This window comes from Lissotriton vulgaris, chromosome 4_2 (genome assembly GCF_964263255.1).
Source record: "Lissotriton vulgaris chromosome 4_2, aLisVul1.2, whole genome shotgun sequence".
Lineage (NCBI taxonomy): Eukaryota > Metazoa > Chordata > Amphibia > Caudata > Salamandridae > Lissotriton > Lissotriton vulgaris.
Window position 1 is genome coordinate 6,545,475 of NC_141692.1, and position 26,078 is coordinate 6,571,552.

Sequence of the window (26,078 nt, forward strand, 5' to 3'; positions counted from 1 at the left end):
AAGAAATGCCAGGTGGAGGATATGTACATGTGCCATGGTCCAGACAGGATATTGTGTCATTTACAAATGACTTCCCCAAATTACGAGAGAAACGCGTAGAGTGGTACAGACAAGTTGAAAGATTTATTAAAGTCCAAAAATGCCTCCTGAAAGATTTAGATGGGTTCTTTGACATTGTAGCTCCCATCGATTTATGGACAGAATGTAAAATTGCTGTTGATGGGCCAAGTGAAGATTATCAGCTTCTGATAGGGAGTAGTGCACAGCTCAATAGTTTATATCCACACGATTATTTGTGTTATGGGTGCTCCGTAGGTGGCGACCACGTCCCTGGGCGCCTAAATCAATCACAACCAGTGTCTTTAGTGGGACACTAAAGACATCCCTTTGGGCATACCTTATCTCCTCTGTATGCAAAAGAGGATTCCAAACACTTATTTCTGTTATTGTATACTTTCATTTATTGTAGTTATTGTTCTTTCATTGTTCCTTTTAGTACATTTGTCATTGTGATATTTTTGCTCAGTTTATCATATTTACATCAGCGACACAATTGTAATTAGAATCCAATGCATTTCGGGCGTGTTTATCCCGCCCTTCATCAGGGAATCAACTCTATAAATACAAAATAGAAACCATGGGTAAATGTGCTGTGTATGCCTCCAATAAAACCAAACAGTATCCAATTCTATACCAGTACCGAAAATTAAACCTGCGTGTGTGTTACCGCTGTCACCACGAAAAACCTTATATACCCGTGTCGACACCAACCAAGTTACATCTCTTTGACCAGCACTTACGTGTCGCGCTAGTGCCTGTGCTTAGCTCATACGAGGATCTTAATCCGTATTTTAGTACGCTAAAAAAACAGTAAAAGACAAAAACAATATGCCCTGTAAGCTGCCTTGTGAAATGTAAGATCATATCTCTAAAGCGCAACGTTAAGTCTGAGCTCGCTTTCTGGTGCTGTAACTGACCTTAGCTGCGGTGTAGCAGCGTCTTAGTTACCTTCTTCCCGACAAACTTCAAATGCCCTGATGTTTACACCATTCCACATATAATCGAACAACGATCTCTATCATTGGTTAACGCTACCTACAAGGCTATATGTCTGGTGTGATATTGGAAGTGTTCTCCGAACAGTAATTATCCTACGTTACAATATAGCCAGTAATGCTGTAAGGTGCAAAAGCGAAGTTTCAAGAGACGTAGTGAATAATGAAACGAAGAAAATAATAATAATAATAATAAGAACGGTATTCGGGGGACCGAACTCCTATGTGTCAAGTTATCCAAAAGCGGTCACCAATCTGTTGTGCTATGTCTGTAATGTGAGGTACACTTATAAGATATCACCGAGCCCTGCGTATACCTAGAGGGCTAAGAATTTCCCTAAAACCTTTTCTTTGCAAGAACTCAAAGACTTTTCAGGACAAATAGTTCGCTATTCTCAATAAATGTTCTCTTGACCTTATCCTACTAATAATAGAGGAACTATCTGGAATACTAGATGACTTAACAAAAGAAATAACAGATGTTTCAGAGGAATTATCCAAAATGATGACCGAGGAAGAACTAACACAAATTTTGGAAGACATAAAAGAACAAATGGAAAAGCATACAAGGGACATAAATGAAAGAAAAATAAGGAAATTCAAAAGGGACACCATTGACTATAAGTTAGGGGAAGTTTATACTTGGGCTGACATCTACGCCCAAAAGAGAAGAAATTGTCCATACTCTCCCAACACTGATACATCATCTTCAGGAAGTGATATTTCACAGAGAACTCAAAGACCACAACCCAGTTCTAAATAGCCCTGGGCGTAGTGGGCGTACTGGGGCTTCGCGGAGCTACGTGAAGTGGGCGAGAAACTACGCCCACCTCCGCACTCCGCGTAGCCCCACTACGCACCGCAGGCCTCCCGCCCTCCCTAAATCCTTTAATTTAAACGTTAGTAATAATTAAAAGGTACTTACCTTGCGCGCCGCTGCCCGCCGGGTCTCCGGGGCTCCCTCTCTTCATCTGCGCCATCTTGGGTACTAATGCGCATGCGTGGGCGGCCACGCATGCGCATTTCTTGTGAGAAATGCGCATGCACGGCCGCCCGCGCATGCGTATTAGTACCCAAGACGGCGCAGATGAAGAAAGGGAGACCCGGAGACGCGGCGGGCAGCGGCGCGCAAGGTAAGTGCCTTTTAAATATTACTAACGTTTAAATTAAAGTATTTAGGGAGGGCGGGAGGGAGGCGGGTGGCGGCCAGCTATGCTCCGTCTGCGGAGCGTGCGTAGTGCCGAATTCTACGCCTGCTACGCAAAATGCGTAGAAGCCGGCACTGCGCACACTCCGTGCACGGAGCGTAGCTGCTCGCCCACCCTCAGTTCTAAACAGCAAGCACCAACTGGCACGGATCAAAGGTCTCAAATAGAAGCGAGAACACAAGAGAACGTTGTAACTGAACAACCCACCACAAGCGTCCCACCAACTGTCAATCCTTTTTTAGAACAAGGCCAAGCCCAAAAAGGAGACCCAGGAGAGGAAAGTACAAAAGAAAAAGACAAAGAGAAGGAACACCCCAATACGAGGAGCACCACAATTCCGAAGAAAGACAAGGACAAGAAAAAGACTCAAACTTAAATCAACTGGTCATAAACATTAGTGACTATCAACCCAGCAAGTATGAACCTAATCTTCTACAAAGAGGCACATCTTTTGTGCCCACGACCACCACTGATATGTTGGAATTGGAGGTGACTTTTTTCAAGCTTATGCGAAAAATAAGACTGCGTCATTTTTTTGACAACATTCTTCTCCAACAAGACAAGGAACCCGAAGATCAACTACTTGGCCTACGGGCCACTAGCAACTTCCAAGCTCCAGTCAGCCACAAGACGTTGGATATTTTTGAAAAAATGGTGAAACAAAATCTATCCCGTTTAAAATGTGATAAATCCATCAAGAAAAACATGACCCAAAAGGATCTGGATTGCTTAAGGATATTGGATTTAAACCGCAACTTAAGGTTCACCAAAGCTGACAAAGGTGGAGCTCTAGTCATCATGAATAACTCCATGTATGAGACAAAAGTTCTAGAGCACATTTCAGAGGAAAACACTTACATGCAGTTAAGTGGAAATCCCACAATGGAATTCTCCAAAATAATAGGAACCATCATTGAAAAAGCATACGAAATGGGCACCATCAGCCAAAAGACCAAGAATTTTCTGACCAAACCAAACCCAAAAAGTCTGGTATTCTATATGATACCAAAAATCCATAAGAACTTAATGGACCCACCTCTACGCCCAATAGTCTCAACAAGAGGAAGCATTCACGAACCTATTGGACAACTTCTAGACAAACACTTGCAACCCACTGTCAAAAACATGAGAACATATGTCAAAGACACCACGGATTTTTTACTTAAATTGGAGACCATAACTATAGAGCCGGGAGAAACTCTTATCATGTGCACAGCAGACGTTCGTTCCTTGTACACCTCAATACCACATAAACTGGGTATGGAAGCCATAGAGAAAGCCCTACTAAACACAAACTTGAACCTTGGCTTACAAACATTTCTGATGGAGCTCATGACATTTACTTTATACCAAAGTTATTTCAAATATAAAGACCTATGGTATCAACAACTCACAGGAACAGCTATGGGAAATCCGGCGGCGCCGGTATACACCAACATCTTTATGCAGGACTATGAAGAAATCAATATTTTCTCCAAAGCCGTATGGAAAAACAATATCAAATTCATTGTGCGATACATTGATGATATGTTCATTATTTGGAAATCCTCTAAAGATCTGTTACATGCAGCCCTTTGTGAATTCAACAACATAGACAGCCGGATACAACTCACATGGGATATCTCAGACACCACAGTTACCTTTCTGGATGTAAGAATAACTATCACAGACATAGGATTTGAAACCAGTATCTATCGAAAAGAGACAGACAGAAATAACATGTTGCATTTCGCAAGTTTCCATCAACCCAGCCTCAAAAAACACCTACCGTATTCACAGATGACGAGAGTTAAAAGAATCACTTCTGACAGTACAAAAGTGAACGCAACATTAGAGGAAATGTCAACCAGGTTCTTAAACAGAGGCTATCTGAAAGAAGTTCTAGAGAATGCAAAAAGAAGGGTTGACGCTATCGAAAGAACGGAACTCCTGAAACCAACCGTGAAAAATGAGGAAGCTCGGATAGTAGCAGTTTCAAATATTCAACACAAAGTCACAACTTCAAGAAAATCATCACTAAACACTGGCAGATGCTTAAACTTGAACCAGATTTCCGAAAATCTTTCGATCAAACACCGCTATTTGCTTACACAAGAGCTCAAAACTTGGGAGAAATCTTGAAACAACGTCAATCCACAACTGGAACTTACAAGGGCACAAACCCATGTCTAAATTGCGGACATTGCAACAGTATCATCAAAGGCAATACAATAAACCACCCCATGAAAGGGTATAAGATCAAAGTGAGAGGTAACGCTACATGCGAAACCAAAAATGTAATCTATGCGCTGAAATGCCCATGTGGAAAAATATTCGTTGGCGAAACGGAAAGAAGCATAAAGACTCGGTTAACAGATCATAAATCCAACATCCGCATGAGAAATACTAAATCATCAGTGGCCACACATTTTTTGGAGGCGCAACACAACATCTCCCAATTAAAATACATGATACTGGAGACGGTGACAAAAATTGAAGGAAGGGACAATACAAAATTCATGCTGCAACGAGAGAACTTTTGGATTCACAAATTGTGTACCCAGAGTCCTAATGGACTCAATGAACGTATGGAACTGTCTTGCTATTTGTAATAGAATATATGTTGTTCCTGAATCTGGAACGGGTAACCTGCGAAGGCACATTACTTTATTGTTATTAACAAGGTTTATGTTAGTGTATTTTATTTTCCAATTGTTGAGTTGAGCAATAGCATCAACAGTGTAACCTCATTCCCTCACATTACAGACATAGCACAACAGATTGGTGACCGCTTTTGGATAACTTGACACATAGGAGTTCGGTCCCCCGAATACCGGTATTATTATTATTATTATTATTATTTTCTTCGTTTCATTATTCACTACGTCTCTTGAAACTTCGCTTTTGCACCTTACAGCATTACTGGCTATATTGTCACGTAGGATAATTACTGTTCGGAGAACACTTCCAATATCACCCCAGACATATAGCCTTGTAGGTAGTATTTTTTCGAAGTTTATGGTCACGTGATCGGAACGTTAACCAATGATAGAGATCGTTGTTCGATTATATGTGGAATGGTGTAAACATTAGGGCGTTTGAAGTTTGGCGGGAAGGAGGCAACTAAGACGCTGCTACACCGCAGCTAAGGTCAGTTACAGCACCAGGAAGCGAGCTCAGACTTAACGTTGCGCTTTAGAGATATGATCTTACATTTCACAAGGAAGCTTACAGGGCATATTGTTTTTGTCTTTTACTGTTTTTTTAGCGTACTAAAATACGGATTAAGATCCTCGTATGAGCTAAGCACAGGCACTAGCGCGACACGTAAGTGCTGGTCAAAGAGATGTTACTTGGTTGGTGTTGACACGGGTATATAAGGTTTTTCGTGGTGATAGCGGTAACACACACGCAGGTTTAATTTTCAGTACTGGTATAGAATTGGATACTGTTTCGTTTTATTGGAGGCATACACAGAACATTTACCCATGGTTTCTATTTTGTATTTATAGAGTTGATTCCCTGATGAAGGGCGGGATAAACACGCCAGAAATGCATTGGATTCTAATTACAATTGTGTCGCTGATGTAAATATGATAAACTGAGCAAAAATATCACAATGACAAATGTACTAAAAGGAACAATGAAAGAAGAATAACTACAATAAATGAAAGTATACAATAACAGAAATAAGTGTCTGGAATCCTCTTTTGCATACAGAGGAGAAAAGGTGTGCCCAAAGGGATGTCTTTAGTGTCCCACTAAAGACACTGGTTGCAAGTGAAGATTATGCCAGAGACCCAAAGAGAGGAGCTCCTTCAGGGGAAGTAATGAGGAAATGCAACCAGGTAATACTGTACTTGAAAGGAAAGGAGCCTGCAAAGGAAACTGATTGGACCCGCATAGATAGAACTACCCAAAATCGTGATGAAACTGTGCATTCATACTATGAACGTCTGTTACAAGTGTTCAAAACGTACAGTGGCTAGATAATATTGAGTTGAAAGACATGTCTCACTTCATTTATCGATTTGTGTTAGGGTTAAGACCTGAGATTTCTCAGTGGATCAAAGACAATAAAATCTGTTGGCAAGCTAAACCTATTGATGAAGTCCTGAAGTATGCCAAATATTGCGAAGATGAGTTGGAAAATAAACTAAAAGAATTAAATGAAAAAGTTATGTGGGCACAAGTAAAATTAGAAGAGCACCAAGAACAGCAGTTAAGCAAAATGGCAAATAACCAGAACCAGAACCCTGGGGGTGGAGAAAAACCATGGGTAAAAATGAGTCGAGAAGAGGCCAGGAAGAAGTTCCCCTGCCACAGGTGCGGAAAGGTAGGGCACTGGAGGGATGAGTGTAAGGCTGTGCTGAACGATAACATGCAAATTGATGATTTAAATCCGCAGACACAGAATGAGGGACCACGCAAGACACAGCAACAGGTAAAACAGAATCAGTTGCCTCGTGCACCTAGGCCAAACTATAGGAGCAAAGGACAACAGGATGAGGAAGCAGAGGTTTGGGAAGAAAGGAAGGATAGAAATGCAGCAACTTCGCAATTTTTGTTGAATGATACATTCCTCTGTGATGAACCTTACTGACGGTGCCTGAGGGGGGAGGACAAGGAGTGCGTGCTTGGCGCCTCCTTGCCGGTGTACCAGTCAGGGCCATACATTGAAGGAAAGGTTGAAGGAAATGATGACACCTTTCTGTTGGACACTGGTGCTACCCGTTCTACTGTGAGAACAGCAGACGTTCCAAACCTACCCCTCTCGGGAGAAGCGATTCAAGTAGTGGGTGTTTCTAATCAATTAATTAGTACCCCAGTTACAGAGCCCATGGAGATCAAAATAGGGAATTTAAAAGAAATGCATAGATTTGTTGTCTGTGATTCCAGTCCTGTGAACCTATTAGGACGAGATTTGCTGTTAAAATGAATTGCACCATCTTTTGCACACCAAAAGGTGGCAAAATCCAAACCCCAGATGAAGACGGAATATACAAATTATTGTTATTAAGACCTGACTTAGAAATTAAAAGACTGACAATACAGGACTTACCTGAAGAGCTCCAACAGGCAGTGAAACCAGAGGTATGGGATTTTACTGGAAAAGATGTAGGATTAATGGCAAATGTTGACCCAATTAAGATATCTATAAAAGAAGACGCAGTTTACCCGAATACTAAACAGTACAAAATGAGTGCAAAAGTTAGAGCAGGGGTTGCCATTGAAATAAAAAGATTGTTAGAAGAAATTATCATACAAGAAGTGATGAGCAGTCCTTGTAATTCGCCCATAATTGGAATCAAGAAACCTAGCGGGAAGTACAGTGTTGTACAGGACCTGCGCAAGGTTAACAAAATTGTGGTTCCTTGCTGTCCTGTTGTTCCAAACCCTGCAGCGATTGTGTACCAAATTCCATGGAATGCTGGATGGTTTACCGTCATTGACTTATGTCATGCATTCTTTTAAATTCCTTTTTTTTTTTAAATAATTTTTTCATTGCGTCTCAAGAATCAGAAGATACACATTGTGACAAAAAGGAAATTAACTCAAAAAGAAGAATTCAGAATGAAAGTCACATTTGATACAAAATTCATACATATAAATCCAAACAAAAAAGCCATATAACCTTAATAATAGTTGTTACGTTAATAATAGTTCTTTCGGGCAACAACAACAGTTAGGACATTTACAAGATTTCACTTACAAAAAGGAGTCCCAAATTTTCTCAAATTTCATTACTGATTTGGTGCCTCATTGTATAGCCAGAGCAAATTCCATCACATAAATTTCAATAAGAAAAGACCACCATTCCATGATATGTGGAGGAGTGGGAGAGATCCATGCACGGGCATTTTTTAACTTGGCACATTACAACATAATCAAGATTAGGGTTTGCTGGGGTACGTTAACTGGACAAATATCCAGTAGAATTAGGGGTGCAGTAAGAAATGGGGGTTGAGTCAATTTTTGTTTCATTACTTTATATATGGCCTTCCAAAATTCAGATAGCAAAGGACACGAAAATAGCATATGTTCCAAATTCACTGCGACCAGAGCGCACTTGGGGCATTTAGTTCGTTCAGTATATAAAGCGATTATGGACCATTTTGAGATCTTTTCAGGAGTGTGACACAACATGCAAGTGGTTTTAAATTGCTGAAGCCTCAGTTTGGAAGAAGAAGTGAAGCTATAGCTGTTTCGAAGAGATTGACTAATCATACTTGGGGTAATATTAATCCCCAGCATTTGACTCCACTTTACCACCAGCCTGGAGCAGTCAGCGATCTTAGACACCCTAAAACTTTTATATCCAATACTAATTAAGGATTTATTTTTGTCAGAATACAGATAATCCAAAATATTCCAGTCCAATAGCTCAAAAAGTTTCATTTTCCGAATAAAAAAATCAAACATCCGTATATATTTAAACCTCATTAGTTCTGTGACCCTATACAAAACCTTTAGTGACTCAAAGCTCAAAAAACACTGTGCCCCGTATAACTCCCCCAGTGTTTTTATACCACATGTACCCCAACTGTTAGTTGCCCCGTCATTAAAAATGCCGGGAAGGCCAGGGTTCTCCCATAATAAGAGTTTAGGGTTATAAAAGGAGGTGTGACATAAAAAAGAAAATATTACGCCAAATTTTAACTAGGTCCCTAGCCATCTTAAATTTCACTCTTTTAAAATAATTAGGGTCGTTTACTCTTAGCAAAAATAAATTAGAGTCTGTGTTAAACATGAAAATGAAAAAATAAGGTTTATTATCTGTGACGAGTAAACCCCGCAAACGTCCTAAAAAAGTTACCCAAAAATATAGCTTATAGTCTGGGAAGGTCAACCCACCGTCTTCAGGGGCAGCTTTAAGCAGTTCCATAGATCGCCGAGCTTTACGATACCCCCAGATAAAGCTGCTGAAAATTCCGTCTGGCTTCTTGAAAAAAGAATTGCTCAGTGACAAAGGGATAAAGCTAAATAAATAAAGAAATTTGTGCAGTATTTTCATTTTAATCAAGTTAATCTTGCCTATAATGTTGAGGGGAATTTTGTGCCATTTCTTTAACGTCATTATCGTAGTTTTAACTAGAGCGTCATAATTGATAGTTATTATATCTTTAATTTTAGCTGAAATTCTCACCCCTAAATATGTAGCTGTCCTGCACAGTCCAGACACTACAATCACCGGTTTGCAATTGGCAATAATTTGAGTTTTGTTTAAATTTAGTTTATAACCGGAAACATCTCTGAATCTGTTTGCCTTGCCAATAATTCCCTTCATTGCCTTTATAATATCTGTGGAGAATATGGCAATATCATCGGCATATGCCGTAATCTTCAATAAATGAGGACCCCGCTTAAAGGGAATATTATCAGATTGTGAGTGTAAAGCATAAAGAAAAGGTTCCATGGATAAAGCAAACAAAAGTGGAGAGAGAGAACACCCCTGACGAGTGCCTCGTGATATAGAAAAGCTAGAAGACGTCAAACCCGCATTGCACACTTTTGCAGTTGGATTATTGTACAATGATTGAATCCAGCTTAAACATTTTCCACTAAAGCCAAATCTAGTCATTACTTGCCATAGCTGGTCCCACCACACTCAGTCAAAAGCCTTTTCTGCTTCCAGCAAAATCATACCGAGTGGGGTGGGTTCTGTCTCTGTAATATCAAAAGCAATGATGGCCATATTAATGTGAGCCATAGTGTCCCTACCTGTTACAAACCCATGTTGTTGCCGGTTGACTATTTTAGGGATGAGGGGAGCCAGGCGGGTAGCTAGAACTTTGGCAAACACCTTAGCGTCAGCATTCACCAGCGAAATAGGGCGGTATGAGCCACAGTCTTCTGCCAGCTTATCTTTTTGTTTAAAAAAAAAAAACTGCTTAACCACATTCCAGGAGCTGGGAGCGTTTCCGTTATCGCCAATAAAATTAATAACCTGATGAAAAAGAGGTAATATTTCTTTGATGCAAATTTGATAAATTTCAATCGGTAAAGCATCGTCCCCGGTCGCTTTTCCAGAAGGTAAAGCACAGATCGCCTGTCTGATCTTTAACTGGTTAATATGATCGGATAACTGATACAACTCAGGTAAATCTAAGTTACCTGGTGTACTATCAGATAGATAATCCTGAATACTGGTCGATGTCGGATAAGTTTTCAGGAGTATATAATTTCTGATATAATTTGGAGAATTGATCCAATATTTGTAATGGTTCTTCAAATATAGTATTATTTGGGCCATTCAGTTTTTTAATCCGGCTGTTAGCAATTTTGTCCCCACTCTCATAATGAGTGATTTGATATTTATTCAGTTTTATACTGCTTTTTTCCCAAAAAATAGTTTTAAGAATCGTTTTTAACCTCCCTAATTGTAATCCTAATTCAAAGGCGTTAGACGAGCGTAACCTAAGTGCCTCAGCCAGCATACGCTCGGTCAAGAGAATCTCACTAATAAGCAGTTTGTCTTTTTCCCGAGATTGAAAATTCTGTCTGAAGAGAAACTGCTGAGTAAACCCCCGTATACTTGCCTTACAGGCATCCCACACTGTAATACATGTAGTAGAATTAATGTTGAGCTCAATAAAATCTAAAATATGTGCTTTAAGCTGAGATATAAATAAAGTGTTTGTAAACAGGTGTCTAGGGAAAGAAAATGCCCGAGATGTAGAGTGGTTGTGCTCAATATTAAATGAAAATAGGATAGGATTATGGTCTGATGTGACACTAGGGAGTAGTTCTATAGTACAAGAATTCAAAAGAGTATTTGATGACCAAACCATATCGATACGTGAACAAAGTCTGTGAGGGGCCGAGTAGTATGTGTAGCCGGGTACAACAGGATAAATGCTACGCCAGAAATCCTTAACATCATGGATACGTCCTATTTCGAGGATGGCAGCCCGAGTTCTGCGCATACATTGAAAGGCATCTCGTCTGGTAGTATCGAGTTGGTAATTCATGATACAATTAAAATCACCCTTCATCACTAATTCTCCCTCTCATCCCAGCAGTTTTATATTCAGTTGGTCAAAAATAAAAGCTTCATCGGTATTAGATCCGTAAACGTTTCTCAATAATTAATTCGGTAATAGCCCATCGGCCCTTCTTGTCACATATAGATTTGCAAATTTCAGTCTTGAAATGAGTATCTTTAAGAATGGCAACTCCCCTTATAGAAGCATTGTAATTAGAACAAATTATAACCTCATACCCCAACTGACCCATAATCTTTTTGTCCTTATAAGCAATATGAGTTTCTGATAGAAAAGCAAAATGAGGTTTATACAATGATAGTTCTTCCCTAACCAGACGCCTTTTACTTTTATTATTAAGTCCCGCAACATTCCATGCTAAACATTTTAGCAGTAACGGCATGTAATAATAAGAATCAGATTAATCTTTTCATTCTGTAATATTCCTTCATACCATCCTCTCTCAGTCATATTCAAAACAATTTCCATCCTGAGAGGCTTTTCCCAAAGTAAACCCCGCCTCCCTACCCATCCCCCCCACATCCCCACCTCCCTCTCGCCCAGCTCCCCCCCTCCCTCAAGAAGGAGCACCCCCCCAGGACCTGCTGCCGGAGTTTTGGCAGCTAACTGGAGAAGCAGCATCGGCTCAACCTACCCTTAACCAGCTTTCTAAGCAAATAAATCAAAAAAGAAAAAGAGACAACCCAGAAAAAAAACCTTAAGAGAGTTCATGGACCAGAGCAATAAAGTTTCCCTAGCTATTTGATTCAAGAAAATGAGCTTAATACCCTCTCGGCTTCCTTTACATCTGAAAAAAGAAATGTATGTCCTCCTTTGATAACTTTTAGGCGAGCCGGTTCCTACAAAAACACTTGGACCCCCTAAGATTTAAACGGATCAATAAATTTACGCAGTTGCCACCGTCTATCCATGGTGGCCTTGCTAAGATCTGATTTAACAAAGAAGGACCAATTTCCTACAACGACAGGGGTGTTTGGTTTAGCTTTTAGAGAAACTGCCTGTCTTAAAAGGAAATTCCCAAAATGGATAAGGAAAGGCCGGGGGAATTTACCCTGTTTATTCCTCAAAACAAAAGGTAGCCTATGTACTCTCTGTAGTTGGGAGTCCCAATCCCAATCAGACAGGTCTGTAAAAGCCTTCTGCAATAAGCTCACATCATGTTGGCTGATAGCAGATTCGGTGCTTGAAGATCCCTCTTCCACCTTAAACCCACGTTGCTGTAGCTCATCTATTTCTTGAGAAAGCCCCCGATCTTAAGGGTAATGTCCTGCAAGCTGCTCTGTAGTTTAGTGTTATTGTCCCGTAATAACAAAACATTTTCTTGGGCTTCTTTCCGATGGTTCGTTAATGTTTGCAGGATAATGTCAAAAGATGAATTAACAGTTCCCTGCTCTTCTGTTGATGTTAATCCAATAGTATTAGCAGGTATTGAAGCAGGTATTGAAGATCCCGGAGGGGCTGGTAGCATAGATGAAATTAAAAGTATTGACTCAGAGGCGAGTATAAGATCATTAGACATTAAGGTATCCGAGGGAGCCACCTCAGTTGGTACACCCATTTCGGGGTGCCTCACTTCGGAAATCAGTTCCGAGGGTAACACTGTTAGAGTGACAATTGCTCAACACGGGCAGCATGCGGGAGCAAGATGGCGGACTGAAGACGCCGCGGTGTAGCAGCGGCTAGTTGGTGCTCCCTACCCCTGACCGGCATGAAAGAACTTTGAATACAGGCAACCCAGTTGTGTTTTTCCCGGACTTAAGCACGCACATTTTTCATCTCGAGAACCAAGAGCGGTGTTTTGTAGCGATCGCCCGACATTCCTTCCCGCGGCTGATCATGGGCTCGGTGCGTGGCTGGTCTGGGCTTGGACTTGGGCTCAGACCTCAGCTACAAGCCGTGCCGGAGCTCACGGGACCGCAAGAGACGAAGGGCTCGGCGCTGAACGCCGGGCGGATGATGGCGCCTAAAATTGCACCGAGATCAACAAGGGCAACCAAGAACTCGACGTTGGATGTGCCGGCATCCTCACCTGCCTTGGTCCCCGGGAGCACTATTCTACAAGCTGCTGATGCTGGGTCACTGAAGGGAAATAGATGCACCTATTGTGGGGAAACAGGTTCTCCGCCCGCCCATTCTGATAGTGCCTTCTTTTTGCGAGTGGAATTCAAAGGTATCTGGAAATGCTACCAGTGAAACTCCATAGGAGGTGGTAGCGCAAGAATGGGCTCATGTTGATTTATTACCCCCTTGGCAGAGATCAGAGGGTGGGGAACAATGTCCAACTTTGATCCTTATTGATGTTTAGGAGGAGGACGCCACTGAGGCTGGACTACTGGGATCCTCACAAGATACGGATATAGCCGTAGGCAACACTAGCACCTTAAACTTACAACTGGAGACAGAAGAAGTAGGCGGGGACGGGAAGTCAAACGATGAATATGAAGATGAGGACCTTACTGAGACTGGCTCCATTTTAGGTACAGCCAAGTATTTGGCAAAAGGAAGAGATAAGGCAAAGTTAAGGTTGAAAAATAAAAATAAGAGGGAAAAAGGTCTTGATCCTGGCAACACAGGGACTCCCACACTAATCTTGGCTACTCCCATTAAAAAATCCTTATTGGTGGAGAAAAGCCCCCTAAGGAAATGGATCCAAGCCAAGGGACTGGTAAAGAGCATGACACTAACGTTATCTGGCACTAGTCCACCTGATCAGGATAGCGCACAGGTGCGTGCTGGGCTATCAGAAGACTCTTCACCTATGGTGGGTCTGTCACACTCTACTGAAACAGACTCTTCTTCAATAGTGTCACTCCCGGAACTGAATTCTGAGGCTGAGCACCTCGAAATGGGCATACCAACGGAGGTGGTTCCCTCGGATACCTTAATGTTTAAGGACCTTACAAACGCCTCTGAGTTAAGACCTTTAATTCTATCTATGCTTCCAGCCCCTCTGGGATCTTCAATAATCACAAATATTACTGGATTAACAACATCGGGAGAGCAGGGATCTGCCACTGCTATTGTGGGTCTGTCGCATTCTACTGCATTCTTTTCAATTCCATTGCATCCAGACAGCAAATTTATTTTCTCATTTGAATTCGACAGTCATGTTTACGTCTGGAATCGTGTCCCTCAGGGGTACATAGAGAGCCCTTTAATCTTTGATCAGATTGTGAAAAAGTGCCTTGAATCTCTGGTTTTACCTGGAGAATCAGTCCTGGTGCAATACATAGACGACCTCTTGGTGGCGTCTAAGAGTCAGAAAGACTGTGTTGTTGACACCATTGCTTTGCTGAACCATTTAGGTGAAGGAGGACATAAAGTGTCGCCAGACAAATTACAGTTCTGTACCTCCTCAGTAAAATATCTGGGGCACCAGATAGAGAAAGGTATCAGGAAGGTTACTACAGAAAGAATTAGAATAATTCAAACATGGAACTACCTAATACCCAGAAAAAAATCAGAATGATCCTTGGAGTTGTAGGATACTGAAGGCAGTGGATTGTGGGATTTTCAGTCCTAGCAAGACCATTGATAAAAATGATAGTGGAGTGGGATGACGAAAGCATGTCAGATTTTACAAAATTACGAGAATGTCTGTGTACAGCTCCCGCATTAGGAATGCCTGATTACTCGAAAGAGTTTGCACTGTTTTGTGACACACAAGACAATTGTGCACTTTCAGTCCTGACCCAAATTCATGGTTTGACCAGACGTCCAGTGGCATATTTTTCTGCTACTTTGGATCCAGTGGCTGCTGGATTACCTGGATGCCTGAAAGCAGTAGCTGCAACTTGCATGAGTCTTGAACAGAATGAATCCATCATTATGGGACATCCTGTAACTGTGTATGTTCCACATGCAGTTGTAATTTTACTAACCAGAACTAAAACCCAGTATCTCCCACCTAGTCGGCTGACTAAGTATGAGAGAATCCTTGTAGGTGCAGAAAATGTAACCATTTCACGATGTAATATTCTGAATCCAGCTACTCTTTTACCAAATTCACTCACGGCAAAAGTGAAGGGAGAGGTCGAGTATGATTGCCTTGATCTAACGGAATTTAGCACAAAACCACACCCAGACATAAAAGAAGTACCCCTGACTGTGGAAGATCACAAGCTGTTCGTAGATGGCTCATGCTTGAAACATAAGGACGGAGGCTTAAGGTCTAGTGGTATCATCCTATCTATTTGGAGTCAAGTCTGCACAAATAGCCAAATTGGTTGCCTTGGCAAAAGCCTGTAAATTTGGGAGGAACATGAGAATAACCATATACACTGATAGCCAGTATGGTATGGGGTTGTGCATGACTTTGGCCAATTGTGGCTGCAAAGAGAGTTCCTGACTTCTTCAGGTACTCCTATCAGAAATGGAAATGTTGTGCAAGAATTACTGAAAGCAATCCAGTTACCAAATGAATTGGCAGTGGTCAAATGTGCTGCTCACAAATCTGGTGATGACAAAGTGACAGCAGGTAATCGATATGCTGACCAACTGGCCCAACATTGTGCTAAACATAAAATATCAATCAATACCAAATTGGGAGTAGGCGGAAACAGCTGCCAACTTATGGTGTTTGAAGAAATACAAACGTGGGAAGAACTGAGAGATTTGCAGAATGCAGCAGGACCACAGGAAAAGAAAAGGTGGAGAAATCTTGGTTGTCGAAGGAGGAATGAGGATGGTGTCATTGTTTACATTGATGATATGCCTGTGTTGCCAGACTGCTTGCTTGCTCCTATGGCTAGACTGATACATGGAGATACACATTTAGGAAGAGATGCAATGATCCGTGTCTTCAGACAGACATGGTTCAATTCGAAATTCAGAAACATAGCAGAGGCACTCTGCAAAAGGTGCTTAGTATGTCAATAATTCAATCCTGGAAAGAAAACAGTAGTGTTACCAGGTTCAATTGGAAAGGCAGAGGGTCCTTTCATAAGATTACAAATTGACTTTATTCAGTTACGCACCTGTCGAGGAATGAAGTACGTCCTCGTTATTGTCTGCCTATTTTCAAAATGGGTAGAAGCTTATCCTGCATGCAGAAATGATAGCATCACTGTAGCCAAATTGTTACTGAGGGAACTGATACCTAGGTACGGTTTTCCAGTCACAATTGAATCAGACAGAAGTGGCCATTTTCAAAATGAAATAATAGGCCAAATCTGTGAAGCATTCAAAATTACCCAAAAACTACACTGTGCATATCGCCCAGAGGCTTCTGGAGTGGTAGAACAACTGAATGGCACTATCAAGTCAAGATTGGGAAAAATGTGTGAATCTACTGGAATGGAATGGCCAGACGCTTTGCCCATTGTCTTGATGGGACTCAGAAGTATTCCAGATCGGAAGACAGGCCTGAGCCCTCACGAGATTCTGATTGGAAGAGTAATGTGGCAAGCATGGGTGCCAGGACACAAACTGATAAACATTTCTGATGATTTGGTGCTAGAGTACTGCAAGCAACTGGGTGACCAAGTGCGTTCTATCTCTCGCCAGATTGGGGAAGACGCCATCGCCAGGCCAGCAGCTCCAGCCTATGATTTGCAACCTGGTGATTGGGTTATAATTAAGAAACACACTCGGAAGAGTTGCCTCCGACCGAAGTGGGGAAAACGAAGACAGGTGATTCTCGTTACCACAACAGCGGTGAAGTGTGCATGTGTGCCAGGGGGGATCCATGCCAGCCATACGAAGAAAGTGACAGAAGACGCAGAAACTGAGGCTGAAGGTTGTGCAGCTGAGGGGTCTCCAGAAGTTGGTCCTGAAGTAGCTGGAGAAGAACAACCGAGCACCAGTCAAGATGATTGGGTCCCAGTAATCGACCTGACACTCGATCCAATTAGAACCAAAAGACAAACCTACTGAGATAGAGAGTGGGATAGTGAGGACGAGACAGAAATAGAAGGAGACAATCAGACCATCGAAGTCCAAATCAAATCTGATGACGAGGAAGGTGAGATAGGGACAGAACAAGTTATTGACACACCTCCAAAAACTCCTGAGCCCAGAAAGGGACAGTTAGAAATTAGAGCGGAAGTTCAAGCGGAAGAAGATCAAAAGTTCGAAGTGCTTGAACAGGATCAGATAGAGCTAGACGAATGCGTTCAGGAAGTAGAAGTTGAAACAACCAAAAGTCAAAATCAGCACACTCCTGTACAAGGCCAGGTTAGTGACCAGGCAGAAGAAACTGAAATAAGACCTGGAACTAGTCAGACAGGAAGGGAAGAAGAGAACACAGAAGTAGATGTGCCACAACTGAACGAAAGTAAAAGAGCCTTTGAAGAGGGCCAACGCACAGTATCAGTTAAAAGATTAAAGGAAAGAGTATTTGTAAAAAGACTGAGATTGAGACTAAAAACTATTGAAGGAGAAATAGAGCAAGAAAACCAAGACGCCAGTAAACCTGATCAATCTGGAACAAAGCCTAAAAGAAGATGTGCCTGACTCAAAAGACTAAATAACAAGTATCAGAGTCCTGAATGGACTTATCTGGTGTTGGAAGAATTTGAAAATCTTGACATAAGTGACGAAAGTGATGAAGAATTGATTGCTGACCAGACTGCTGAAGAAGTGGAACCAACCTGAACGTTGCCCTCTGTAAGCAACCCGTGCAAAGTTACAAAGAGGGGTTGAAAACGTCTTTTGGGCCAAAATGTCTGATTCCACTGTGAATGGGAGACCTAGACGCAATTGTTGTAAAACATGCTGTAAGGTATGTTTATGCAGTCTAACCTTAGTACTGATATTATGGATAGGACTAACAATAACTTTTCCTTACATGATGAGTAAAGATACTAATTTGTAATCTACTAAGACAGTGACAAAGGACACAGAAGAGCTGCAAACGAAAAGTACACCGCAATGTGTAGAAGGACACGAGAAAGCACTTAGCCTTAGACAAACTAGAATGGACTTAGATGCACCAGATGAGGAAGGACTACATTATCACAGAATCAAGAATAGAACTCATTTAAATGTATTTGCAAACCTATTAGTACACTATGTAGAAGCAATGGAAATAGAAGACTGTTACGTCTGTATGAAGCTACCTACTTCTGTAGCTGAGGGAGTGACCTACCATCACTTGCCACTAACATATGGAATTTCCTGTAGTATTTTAGCTAGTTTATGCTATAAAAGAGTACCTTTACAGTACTATTACTCTAACTCAGACGTGATATTTTCTGAACTTCCTATACATGGAAATCTGAATCCTGTACATACTAAGAGTGATGTAACACGTTATATGGGAGAATACTTTCTAACTATAGGTACAATAGATTTAGGTATAGCACATAGAGATAACTTGACATGTTCATTACATGAACAAGAAAAAATGTTTCTAAATATGGCAGAGAAAAGAAGAGAAAGTTTCCAAAGAAAAGCGAATGACAAAAGGCAGAAAACTCCTAAAAGGGCTGAAAGCATAGGGAGCACCTCAAATGGTGGCACTAATGCTGCATTGTTGCTGGATTTCAAAAAGAAAGGGAAACTTTGTCTTCACAGAGAAAGTTATTATAATAATATATTAATTGGTTCCAGTGAATGTGAACACAATTATAAGGTAATTGGAGGTTGGGGTTTCAAAAATGGGTCAGAACCTGTGTTTTCTGGAATTTATTACATATGTGGAAACAAGGCTTATTTCAAATTGCCGGATCACTGGCATGGAAGCTGTTATTTTGGAATTGTCTTCCCAAAAATATACCATGTGAATGAAGTCGCTGGAAGCAATGAAAACACTAATGGATTAGTACGTAGTAAAAGAGAAAGTGTAGGAGAAATACTAGGTGATATATTTAGTGCATTGATACCTGAAGTGGGAGTGACTCTGAATACACACCGAATTTGCAAATTGTCTACAGTGGTAGCTCGGTTATCTACTGATACTGCTGCAGGTTTCCTGATGGTCAATACCGAAATGGTTGCGATCAGATCTATGGTTTTGCAGAATAGACTTGCTCTTGACACCTTATTGGCAAAAGAGGGCGGAGTCTGTAGAATGTTGAAAGCGCAACATTGTTGCACTTACATTCCTGACAAAAAAGTGATGAAATTGAGAAATATGTGAGAAACATAACAAATTTGGAAAAGAGCTCAAACCACTGGAGGTTGACAGTGCCTGGAAGAGACTAACTGATGGTCTCTCCTCTGTAGGTAATTGGTTTTCTAACATAGGCAAAAGTCTTGTGAGTAAAATACTGATGCCAATAGCGGGAATAGGTTTATTTGTGCTCATTATAATAATTTGCTTCAAATGTCGAAAACACAAAAAGAAGTATGCTGTGAATAAGAGAGGAATGAAGCGGAATGTTGATGAGCTTGAATTAGAAGAGCTGAATAATCAAATCTATAAGTAAATGAAAAATTATCATCCAAATAAGGATGCAGGAAAAAGACTGAACAAAAAGTTTGAAGAAATTGAATTGGGTGAAATGTGAAAAGTTGGCATCTGGTTCCATTAATAGTGATGATAGTAAATATCATCAAAGAGGGGATTGATGGAGCAAGGATTTGCACGTTACGTGACTTGCTTGTATCAAGAACCTCAGATAATGTTAATTGAACTAATCAATACGTTTGTGTTACTAATATAGCACATTTTACACCAATCAGGGTGTCCCAGAGACGCTTGCCTATGTGTTTACTAAAACGTAATACGCTTGCCTCTAAAATGGCCGCTGCTTTGCGGGAAATTAGACTGCGCATGCGTCAGTTATACCCATGTGATGTGACGTACTCGCAGTTCTGGTGGGAAGTTGTTGATCATGCGCAATACAGCTAAAGATGGCCGCTTTGTGTTCTCATATGCTCCGAGCTTGCATCCCCGTTTTGCAAAGCTGTTTGTTCTGGACTTACCCTAATGCTATAGTTATTATTAAGTAAGGGGTGTAGTATAGCAATTCATGGTATACAGTGAATCATTTTTTTTCTGTATTTCTAAATTGCTTTCGCTTGCTTTTCATGTATCGTATTCTTTGGGCCTGGGAGGCACTTGTTACTTCATCTTGAAGAGCCCGTATGGTACTTGTCACGTGATGGGGGAAAGAAAACCATGCAGCAGTAGAACCCAGCCAGTTGGCAACCTCGCCTAGGATGCTCCTTGGAATCGACCTGTAACCCAGCAAGACAAAGCTGACTTGTACCTAAAATTGTTACATTTGTAATAAACTGCTGTATACTCTATTGTTCACTGTACATCCTATGTCATGGGAAACTAGATTCTAAGGGGTGGGTACGAGAAATGAATATTAAGCCTGAGAAAGTCTAAAATTCAGGTGGTGTGATGACTTAACCTCCTCCTTTGTCCAATTGAAATTGGGGATCCTTACACTTGCAAAATTGGGGGGTGGTACACTGACCCGAAAAACAGTATAACTAGCCTGTGTTTAGCTAGAGAAATTGTCCGACTTGTCCGAATAGCTGACCTGTCACTGATCCAATGCACTCTATAGGTGACTGATACAGAGAGCTGTGGAGCACTCTGTCCGAATTTCTACACACTAAGCATGGGCGAATTTTGCGAATTCGCACTTCGCGAATTTGCGTATTCGCAAATTCACAATCCGCAAAATCATTGAACTTTCACGAATTTGCGGATTTTATTTTGTGTTAGCAAGGGTTTCTGCCAGTTCGCAAGGGTTTTTTACAAGTTCGCAAACGCGAACTTACTTGTCAAGTCGCAACGGTCGTGACCATGTTGTTTCTACGTCTGGTTCATCAAAGCACCCTCTGTTTCACCACTGCCACCCTCTGTCTCACCCATGCCACCCTATGGTACATCACTGCCACCCTCTGGTTCATCACTGTAGATTATGGTGGGGAAAGCACACCTGCCCTGCCTCAACTAACATGAATGAATTAGGGGTTGATTAATGTGTCACTGAATATGAACTTCCAGTCTGGCACCTGCTTCATTATCTGTAATTGCTTTCTGTTGCAGTGTAATTTTTTTTAACAGGACCTTTGTGGCATACTTGTAGCTATTCTCTGAGCCTGCTGTGAGGGTCAGAGCAGGGTCATAGAATAGTTGCAAGTAGGCAACTGAACGCTGGAGGGGCCCCTCAGGAAGCACTACAGGGAATGGTTACTAATGATGAGTTTGAACTTTTGCACCTGCTGAGTGCTTTCAGTTTTGCAAAAATCGTTTTTCTGCAATTTAGCTCGATTCGCGAATTTGCGCGAGATCGAATTCGGAAGCCGCAAATTCGTGCAAATATGCGATTTGTTTTTTTGCGGCGTGTTAGTTCGTGTGGTTTTGTGCGTTTTAGCGAGCCGCTTCTAGCGCAAAGGCGCAAAGTTACCTTCGCGGTCGTACATGGGCACAGCCATCTTGTTTGCGTGACAAATTTCCGTTTCCGGGCACTATGTGTAATCTCGCAAAGTGTGCGGCTCGCTAGTACAAGTTCGCGTGTGATCGCGAGGGAAATCTCGCGCGAACTTACCCACGTGGTTGTGAACGGGAGCGGACATCTTGTTTTTCATTCATTGCTATGGTTCTGGGCATGCTTTCTGTATCCTCTGTCAATCTCTGCCATCCTTTGCTTGTTTGAAGTTTTTTTTAAATCTATTTTACTTATTATCTATCCCTCTATTTTTCTAGCTCTATATTTTTATGTTTTCAGCTACTTTTGGTTAATTTTAAACTACTTTTTTAAACTCTTTTCTTTTCTTCTTCCCTATTCTATTTCTTACTTATTATTTACCTTCCTTTCTGCCCAGACCATGGTAAAGGGAGCCGGGAAGAAGCCTGAGAAGGGGAAGGGTCCCGCACCCTGTGCCCGGCTCCCGTGCGGGCGTTTGAGGGGGGAGCAAGTCACAGCCCGGGAGATCTGTATCGCGGAGGAGGTGGTTGCACTAGTGTTTTATGTCCAGCGCTGCCTTCCCAGAACCATCATGGCAGGCGGCAATATCGCTAGTGGCTACGGGATCCGAGAGCGCCAGAAGCGGTGGGAGAAGGTGTGCCGGGCCATGTATCAACACTCTTGGATCCGGCGCACCTACAACCAGGCCACCCACAGTTGGACGGATCTCCTGGACCGGGAACACGACTTGGTCGACCTGCTCGGCCTCGAGATCCCCGGGCTTGGTGAGTAGTAGTAGCTATTTCATCACTACTCTGTTTTCTCCTGCTCTGTGTGTTATTACATTGCAAATTTTTGTTTTTTACTAAGAGCAATAATGCTGCCGATTAGATTGTAGGTAAATTATATTTCAAAATCTTCTGTGCATTTCAGGTGCACTGCTCTCCTTCTCAGTAGCGTTGCTACTATGCTTATTTGTTTTCGATTTTGTGTTCATTTCATTGGCCTGAGAAATTATGTATGAGTGTAGTTTAAAGAACTGCGTAATGCTAGACACTAAGGGTCAGATTTTCAATTACCGGCGCATCCCTGCAAAGTAGCAGGGATGCACCAGTAATTGTGCGCCATGCCACCACCACCCATGGTGCGCCGTATTTACAATGCGGAGTACCATGGGCCCAAAACTTCACCGAAGCATTACGCATCAGTACCGTAAAGGCGGCGCATTGCTGGAGTTGCGTCGCACCGATGGCGCAGCTCCATCAATGCACTGGGGTGCCCTATCTCCCCAATGCTGCGTCAAGCTGTATGTCTGCTTCAAGCAGGCCCAGGGTTTGAGTCACGCATCATTGTCCTAAAAGTGACTGATTGAAATCTTGTAGATTTCCCTCAGCCACTTTTATGATGCGTTCCTGCGCAGGAACGCCCTCCCTTGCGCCAGAACGCCCCCTGATGGCGCAGGGCTTTGAAACGTGCTGCATCTCCCATATGCGTCACGTTGTTAATATACGCCGCATCATGGCGCCTCTTTTGATCTGCCGCTGCGTCACAAAAGTCATGCAACAATGGAGCAAAAGAGTCGCAAGAGGCTTGAAAATCTGCCCCTACAGACTCAAGTCCAGTCCTTCCTTTGTACACCTGGCAATAAGAAGAAATAGTGGTGGTGGATAGATAGTTTGAGTATTTTAATGGTTGGTTAATGTAGTAGGGAACTTTTTAGTGTTGTCGCTGTGCTGCAATCACAATGGAGTTTGTCTTTCACTTCGCGTGCTGCGGACTGCTGCCTGCCAGTCCTAGGCAAACCTTTTTAGTAGTTTGTTCAGTGAGTTACATAACTTTCCAAAGTCGACCGGTCCACAAATCAAGCAATACTAATATCGTAGTAGACCACATGAGATAGGTCAATATATCCTGTGGAATAGTTGTCTATTTGCTATTTCGCTAAAACATTTTGTTATTGTTCTTTTGAAACGTTTGATTTGGTTGACAACAATCATCCATGTTTTCGGGTCTTTCTTTCATGTCGTACATCAGCTTCCCCCAGGGGCAAGAGGACAGAGGAGGAGACTGCTGTGGAACTGGATGCAGGCAAGGATTGGTCAGGTGAGGGCTCCTTTGCTAGCCCCAGTAAGTTTTCATTTTAATATAGAGTACCAATTTTTTTCCTAGCGTTCCTCATTCGATTTTTTCTAAATTGTCTTTGATCTTCTTGTAGACTGTATCTAAATTCTTATCCTGCCTCTACTATGACTCCCTGTGGTATTACTAGATTATTCTTATTAGTCTGTCTGTGTAGCTAACTAAGATTGCACAGTTGGCAAAAGGTGTTGACCGAAAGTCCCATTATAGTCCGCAATAGCTCGATGCACTGAGTGCAGTCCTCTGGGATTGTCCATAATGTCTTTTCAAGTCTTCTAAATGTTTATGCTTAGACAATTCTCCACAATAAAATGTGAATGACCACCAAGAAAGAATAAGATACTACTTTACTTTTGGTTTGGATAGGAGGACAATCCATACTACTACTGTTGCAGTGACAAATCTGCACCAACAGAACTATGGACACTAAATAGTGCATTGTTTATCAATTATAATAGGCACAAGTAGATTTTCCACATACCTCAGTGATATCAGACTTTGAAGAACCCCCAATCTCCTAACTGACTAGATAGTGTGGCAGAGTCATTTAGCTCCCGAATTCATCGATGATTGATCCCCAATGATGATTATACAACGCAGGACAAGAGTACGGAGACAGAGTCCAGAAGTGTCAGAGGCACGGACTCATGCTTGCAAATTGCAAAACCTTTTGCTCATTCACTCTTGACCAAAAACCACAAAGTCTATTTATGTTTTAAAGCTTTATTAAAAGTAAAAATATTTATTAAAATCAAGCTTGTCATAAAACATAAACGGTTGATTAAAAATGGAAAAGTGCTTAGTGATGATTTATTTCACACATTTATTGCGGGCGAGCCGAGCCCTCACCTGGTTTGAAATTTAATTTTTCTTTTTGGTGCTGAATCGTTGGTCACTCCGTCCTAGTGATGATGATTTGTTCTTAGAAGTGAAGCTTCTGTCTGTTATGAGAAAAATGGTGCGTGTTAAAAAGCAAGCATTCATCAGTTGTGCCGCAATACAACACCCTTCCCTGGAAACAGGGACATTTTTACTTTAGAGTAGACAGTCACAAATTATTAGATTGGTTTCTGTATTCAGATTTCTTCATTCCTAGACAAAATACTAGCGAGTGGTGTAGGTCTATGACATCTAACATTCTTAAATGTACTTTGTAGGTGGAACATCTGTTGCTGGGCCCAGCGCGGATGTGGAGGAGGAGACTTCAGGGGAGGAGGCGGTGCAAGTGCCGGCCGAAACTGCTGTGCGGGTTGCCACGGTAGTGGCGGGCAGTGGCAAGCTCTTATATTCGTTTCTTATTGAGATTGCAGACTGCATAGGGTGCTCCCCGTGAGAAAACGTAAGGTCAAGATGGGAGACATGAAGAAGAATGATTGACATATAGTTTGAAAGGATGGATGCCTGGATCATGGTACTATCTGACTCTTAGATAGCATATGTGTATCTATAGAGAATAGACGGTCACTGGATGAACTAAGTGTTACTTTGAAGAGCATGTAACACCGCACCCGCACGTCCGTCCCAGTGTAGGAAATGGAAGGAAAAGAAGTTGTAATTTTGTCCAAATACTACCATGAATAGTAGCAGTAGTTTGAATTGCAAGAACAGCATATATCCGGCTATTACGATGGCCACTCACTACCTCTGTTAATAAGTTTAGTAGAACTCGGTCATTCATGTGTGGATGTATTACTGTATCACAGTTCACTCAATAAAAAGCAAAGCACCTAATGTCATCCCATATGTAAGCAAATACATACCATGTGCTAGTATTCATTGGCACTGTAGGGTGAAAGTTAAATTAATTAAGCAGTAGCCCTTGTAACAGAGTATTCTCAGTGCCACCCATAATAGAAAAGTAAGAGCATCACCACCTGCATGTACTGGACTGGTACAGTAACGCAAGTCTGTCTCACTCATCATGGCAGGCGTCTGTTTTTCTCGGGTGCAAGTTGACTGCGCTGGCATTATGCCGGCCTGCAGAAGTTAACGTACCAATTTTGCTAAACAAGACAGAAGAAGAAGAATAAGACTGGTGTACTGTCATAGTAGACTCTAATGGAGTGAGTCCACAGTGCTCGCAGAATTGATTTCCTAAACTCCCACTAATGTTAGAGCAAGGATGATGAAGTGGGAGGTTAGATAGATACTGGCCACAAAAGTTATGTACTGCGCTTGCAAGTTGCTAGTTCTACTGTGACACAACTTTCTGCTGAATCATTTTGTGTTGATCTTAAAGAGCATTGGTTACAGACTATGTCTTTCTTTCTTCATATAGATGCGCCTTCCAAACCAACACGGAAGGAGCTGGCTAAAAGGGCCCGGCAATGGAGGCTGGAGGCCACTGTCGCCGAATATCGGTGGCTGGTGACCCAGGAG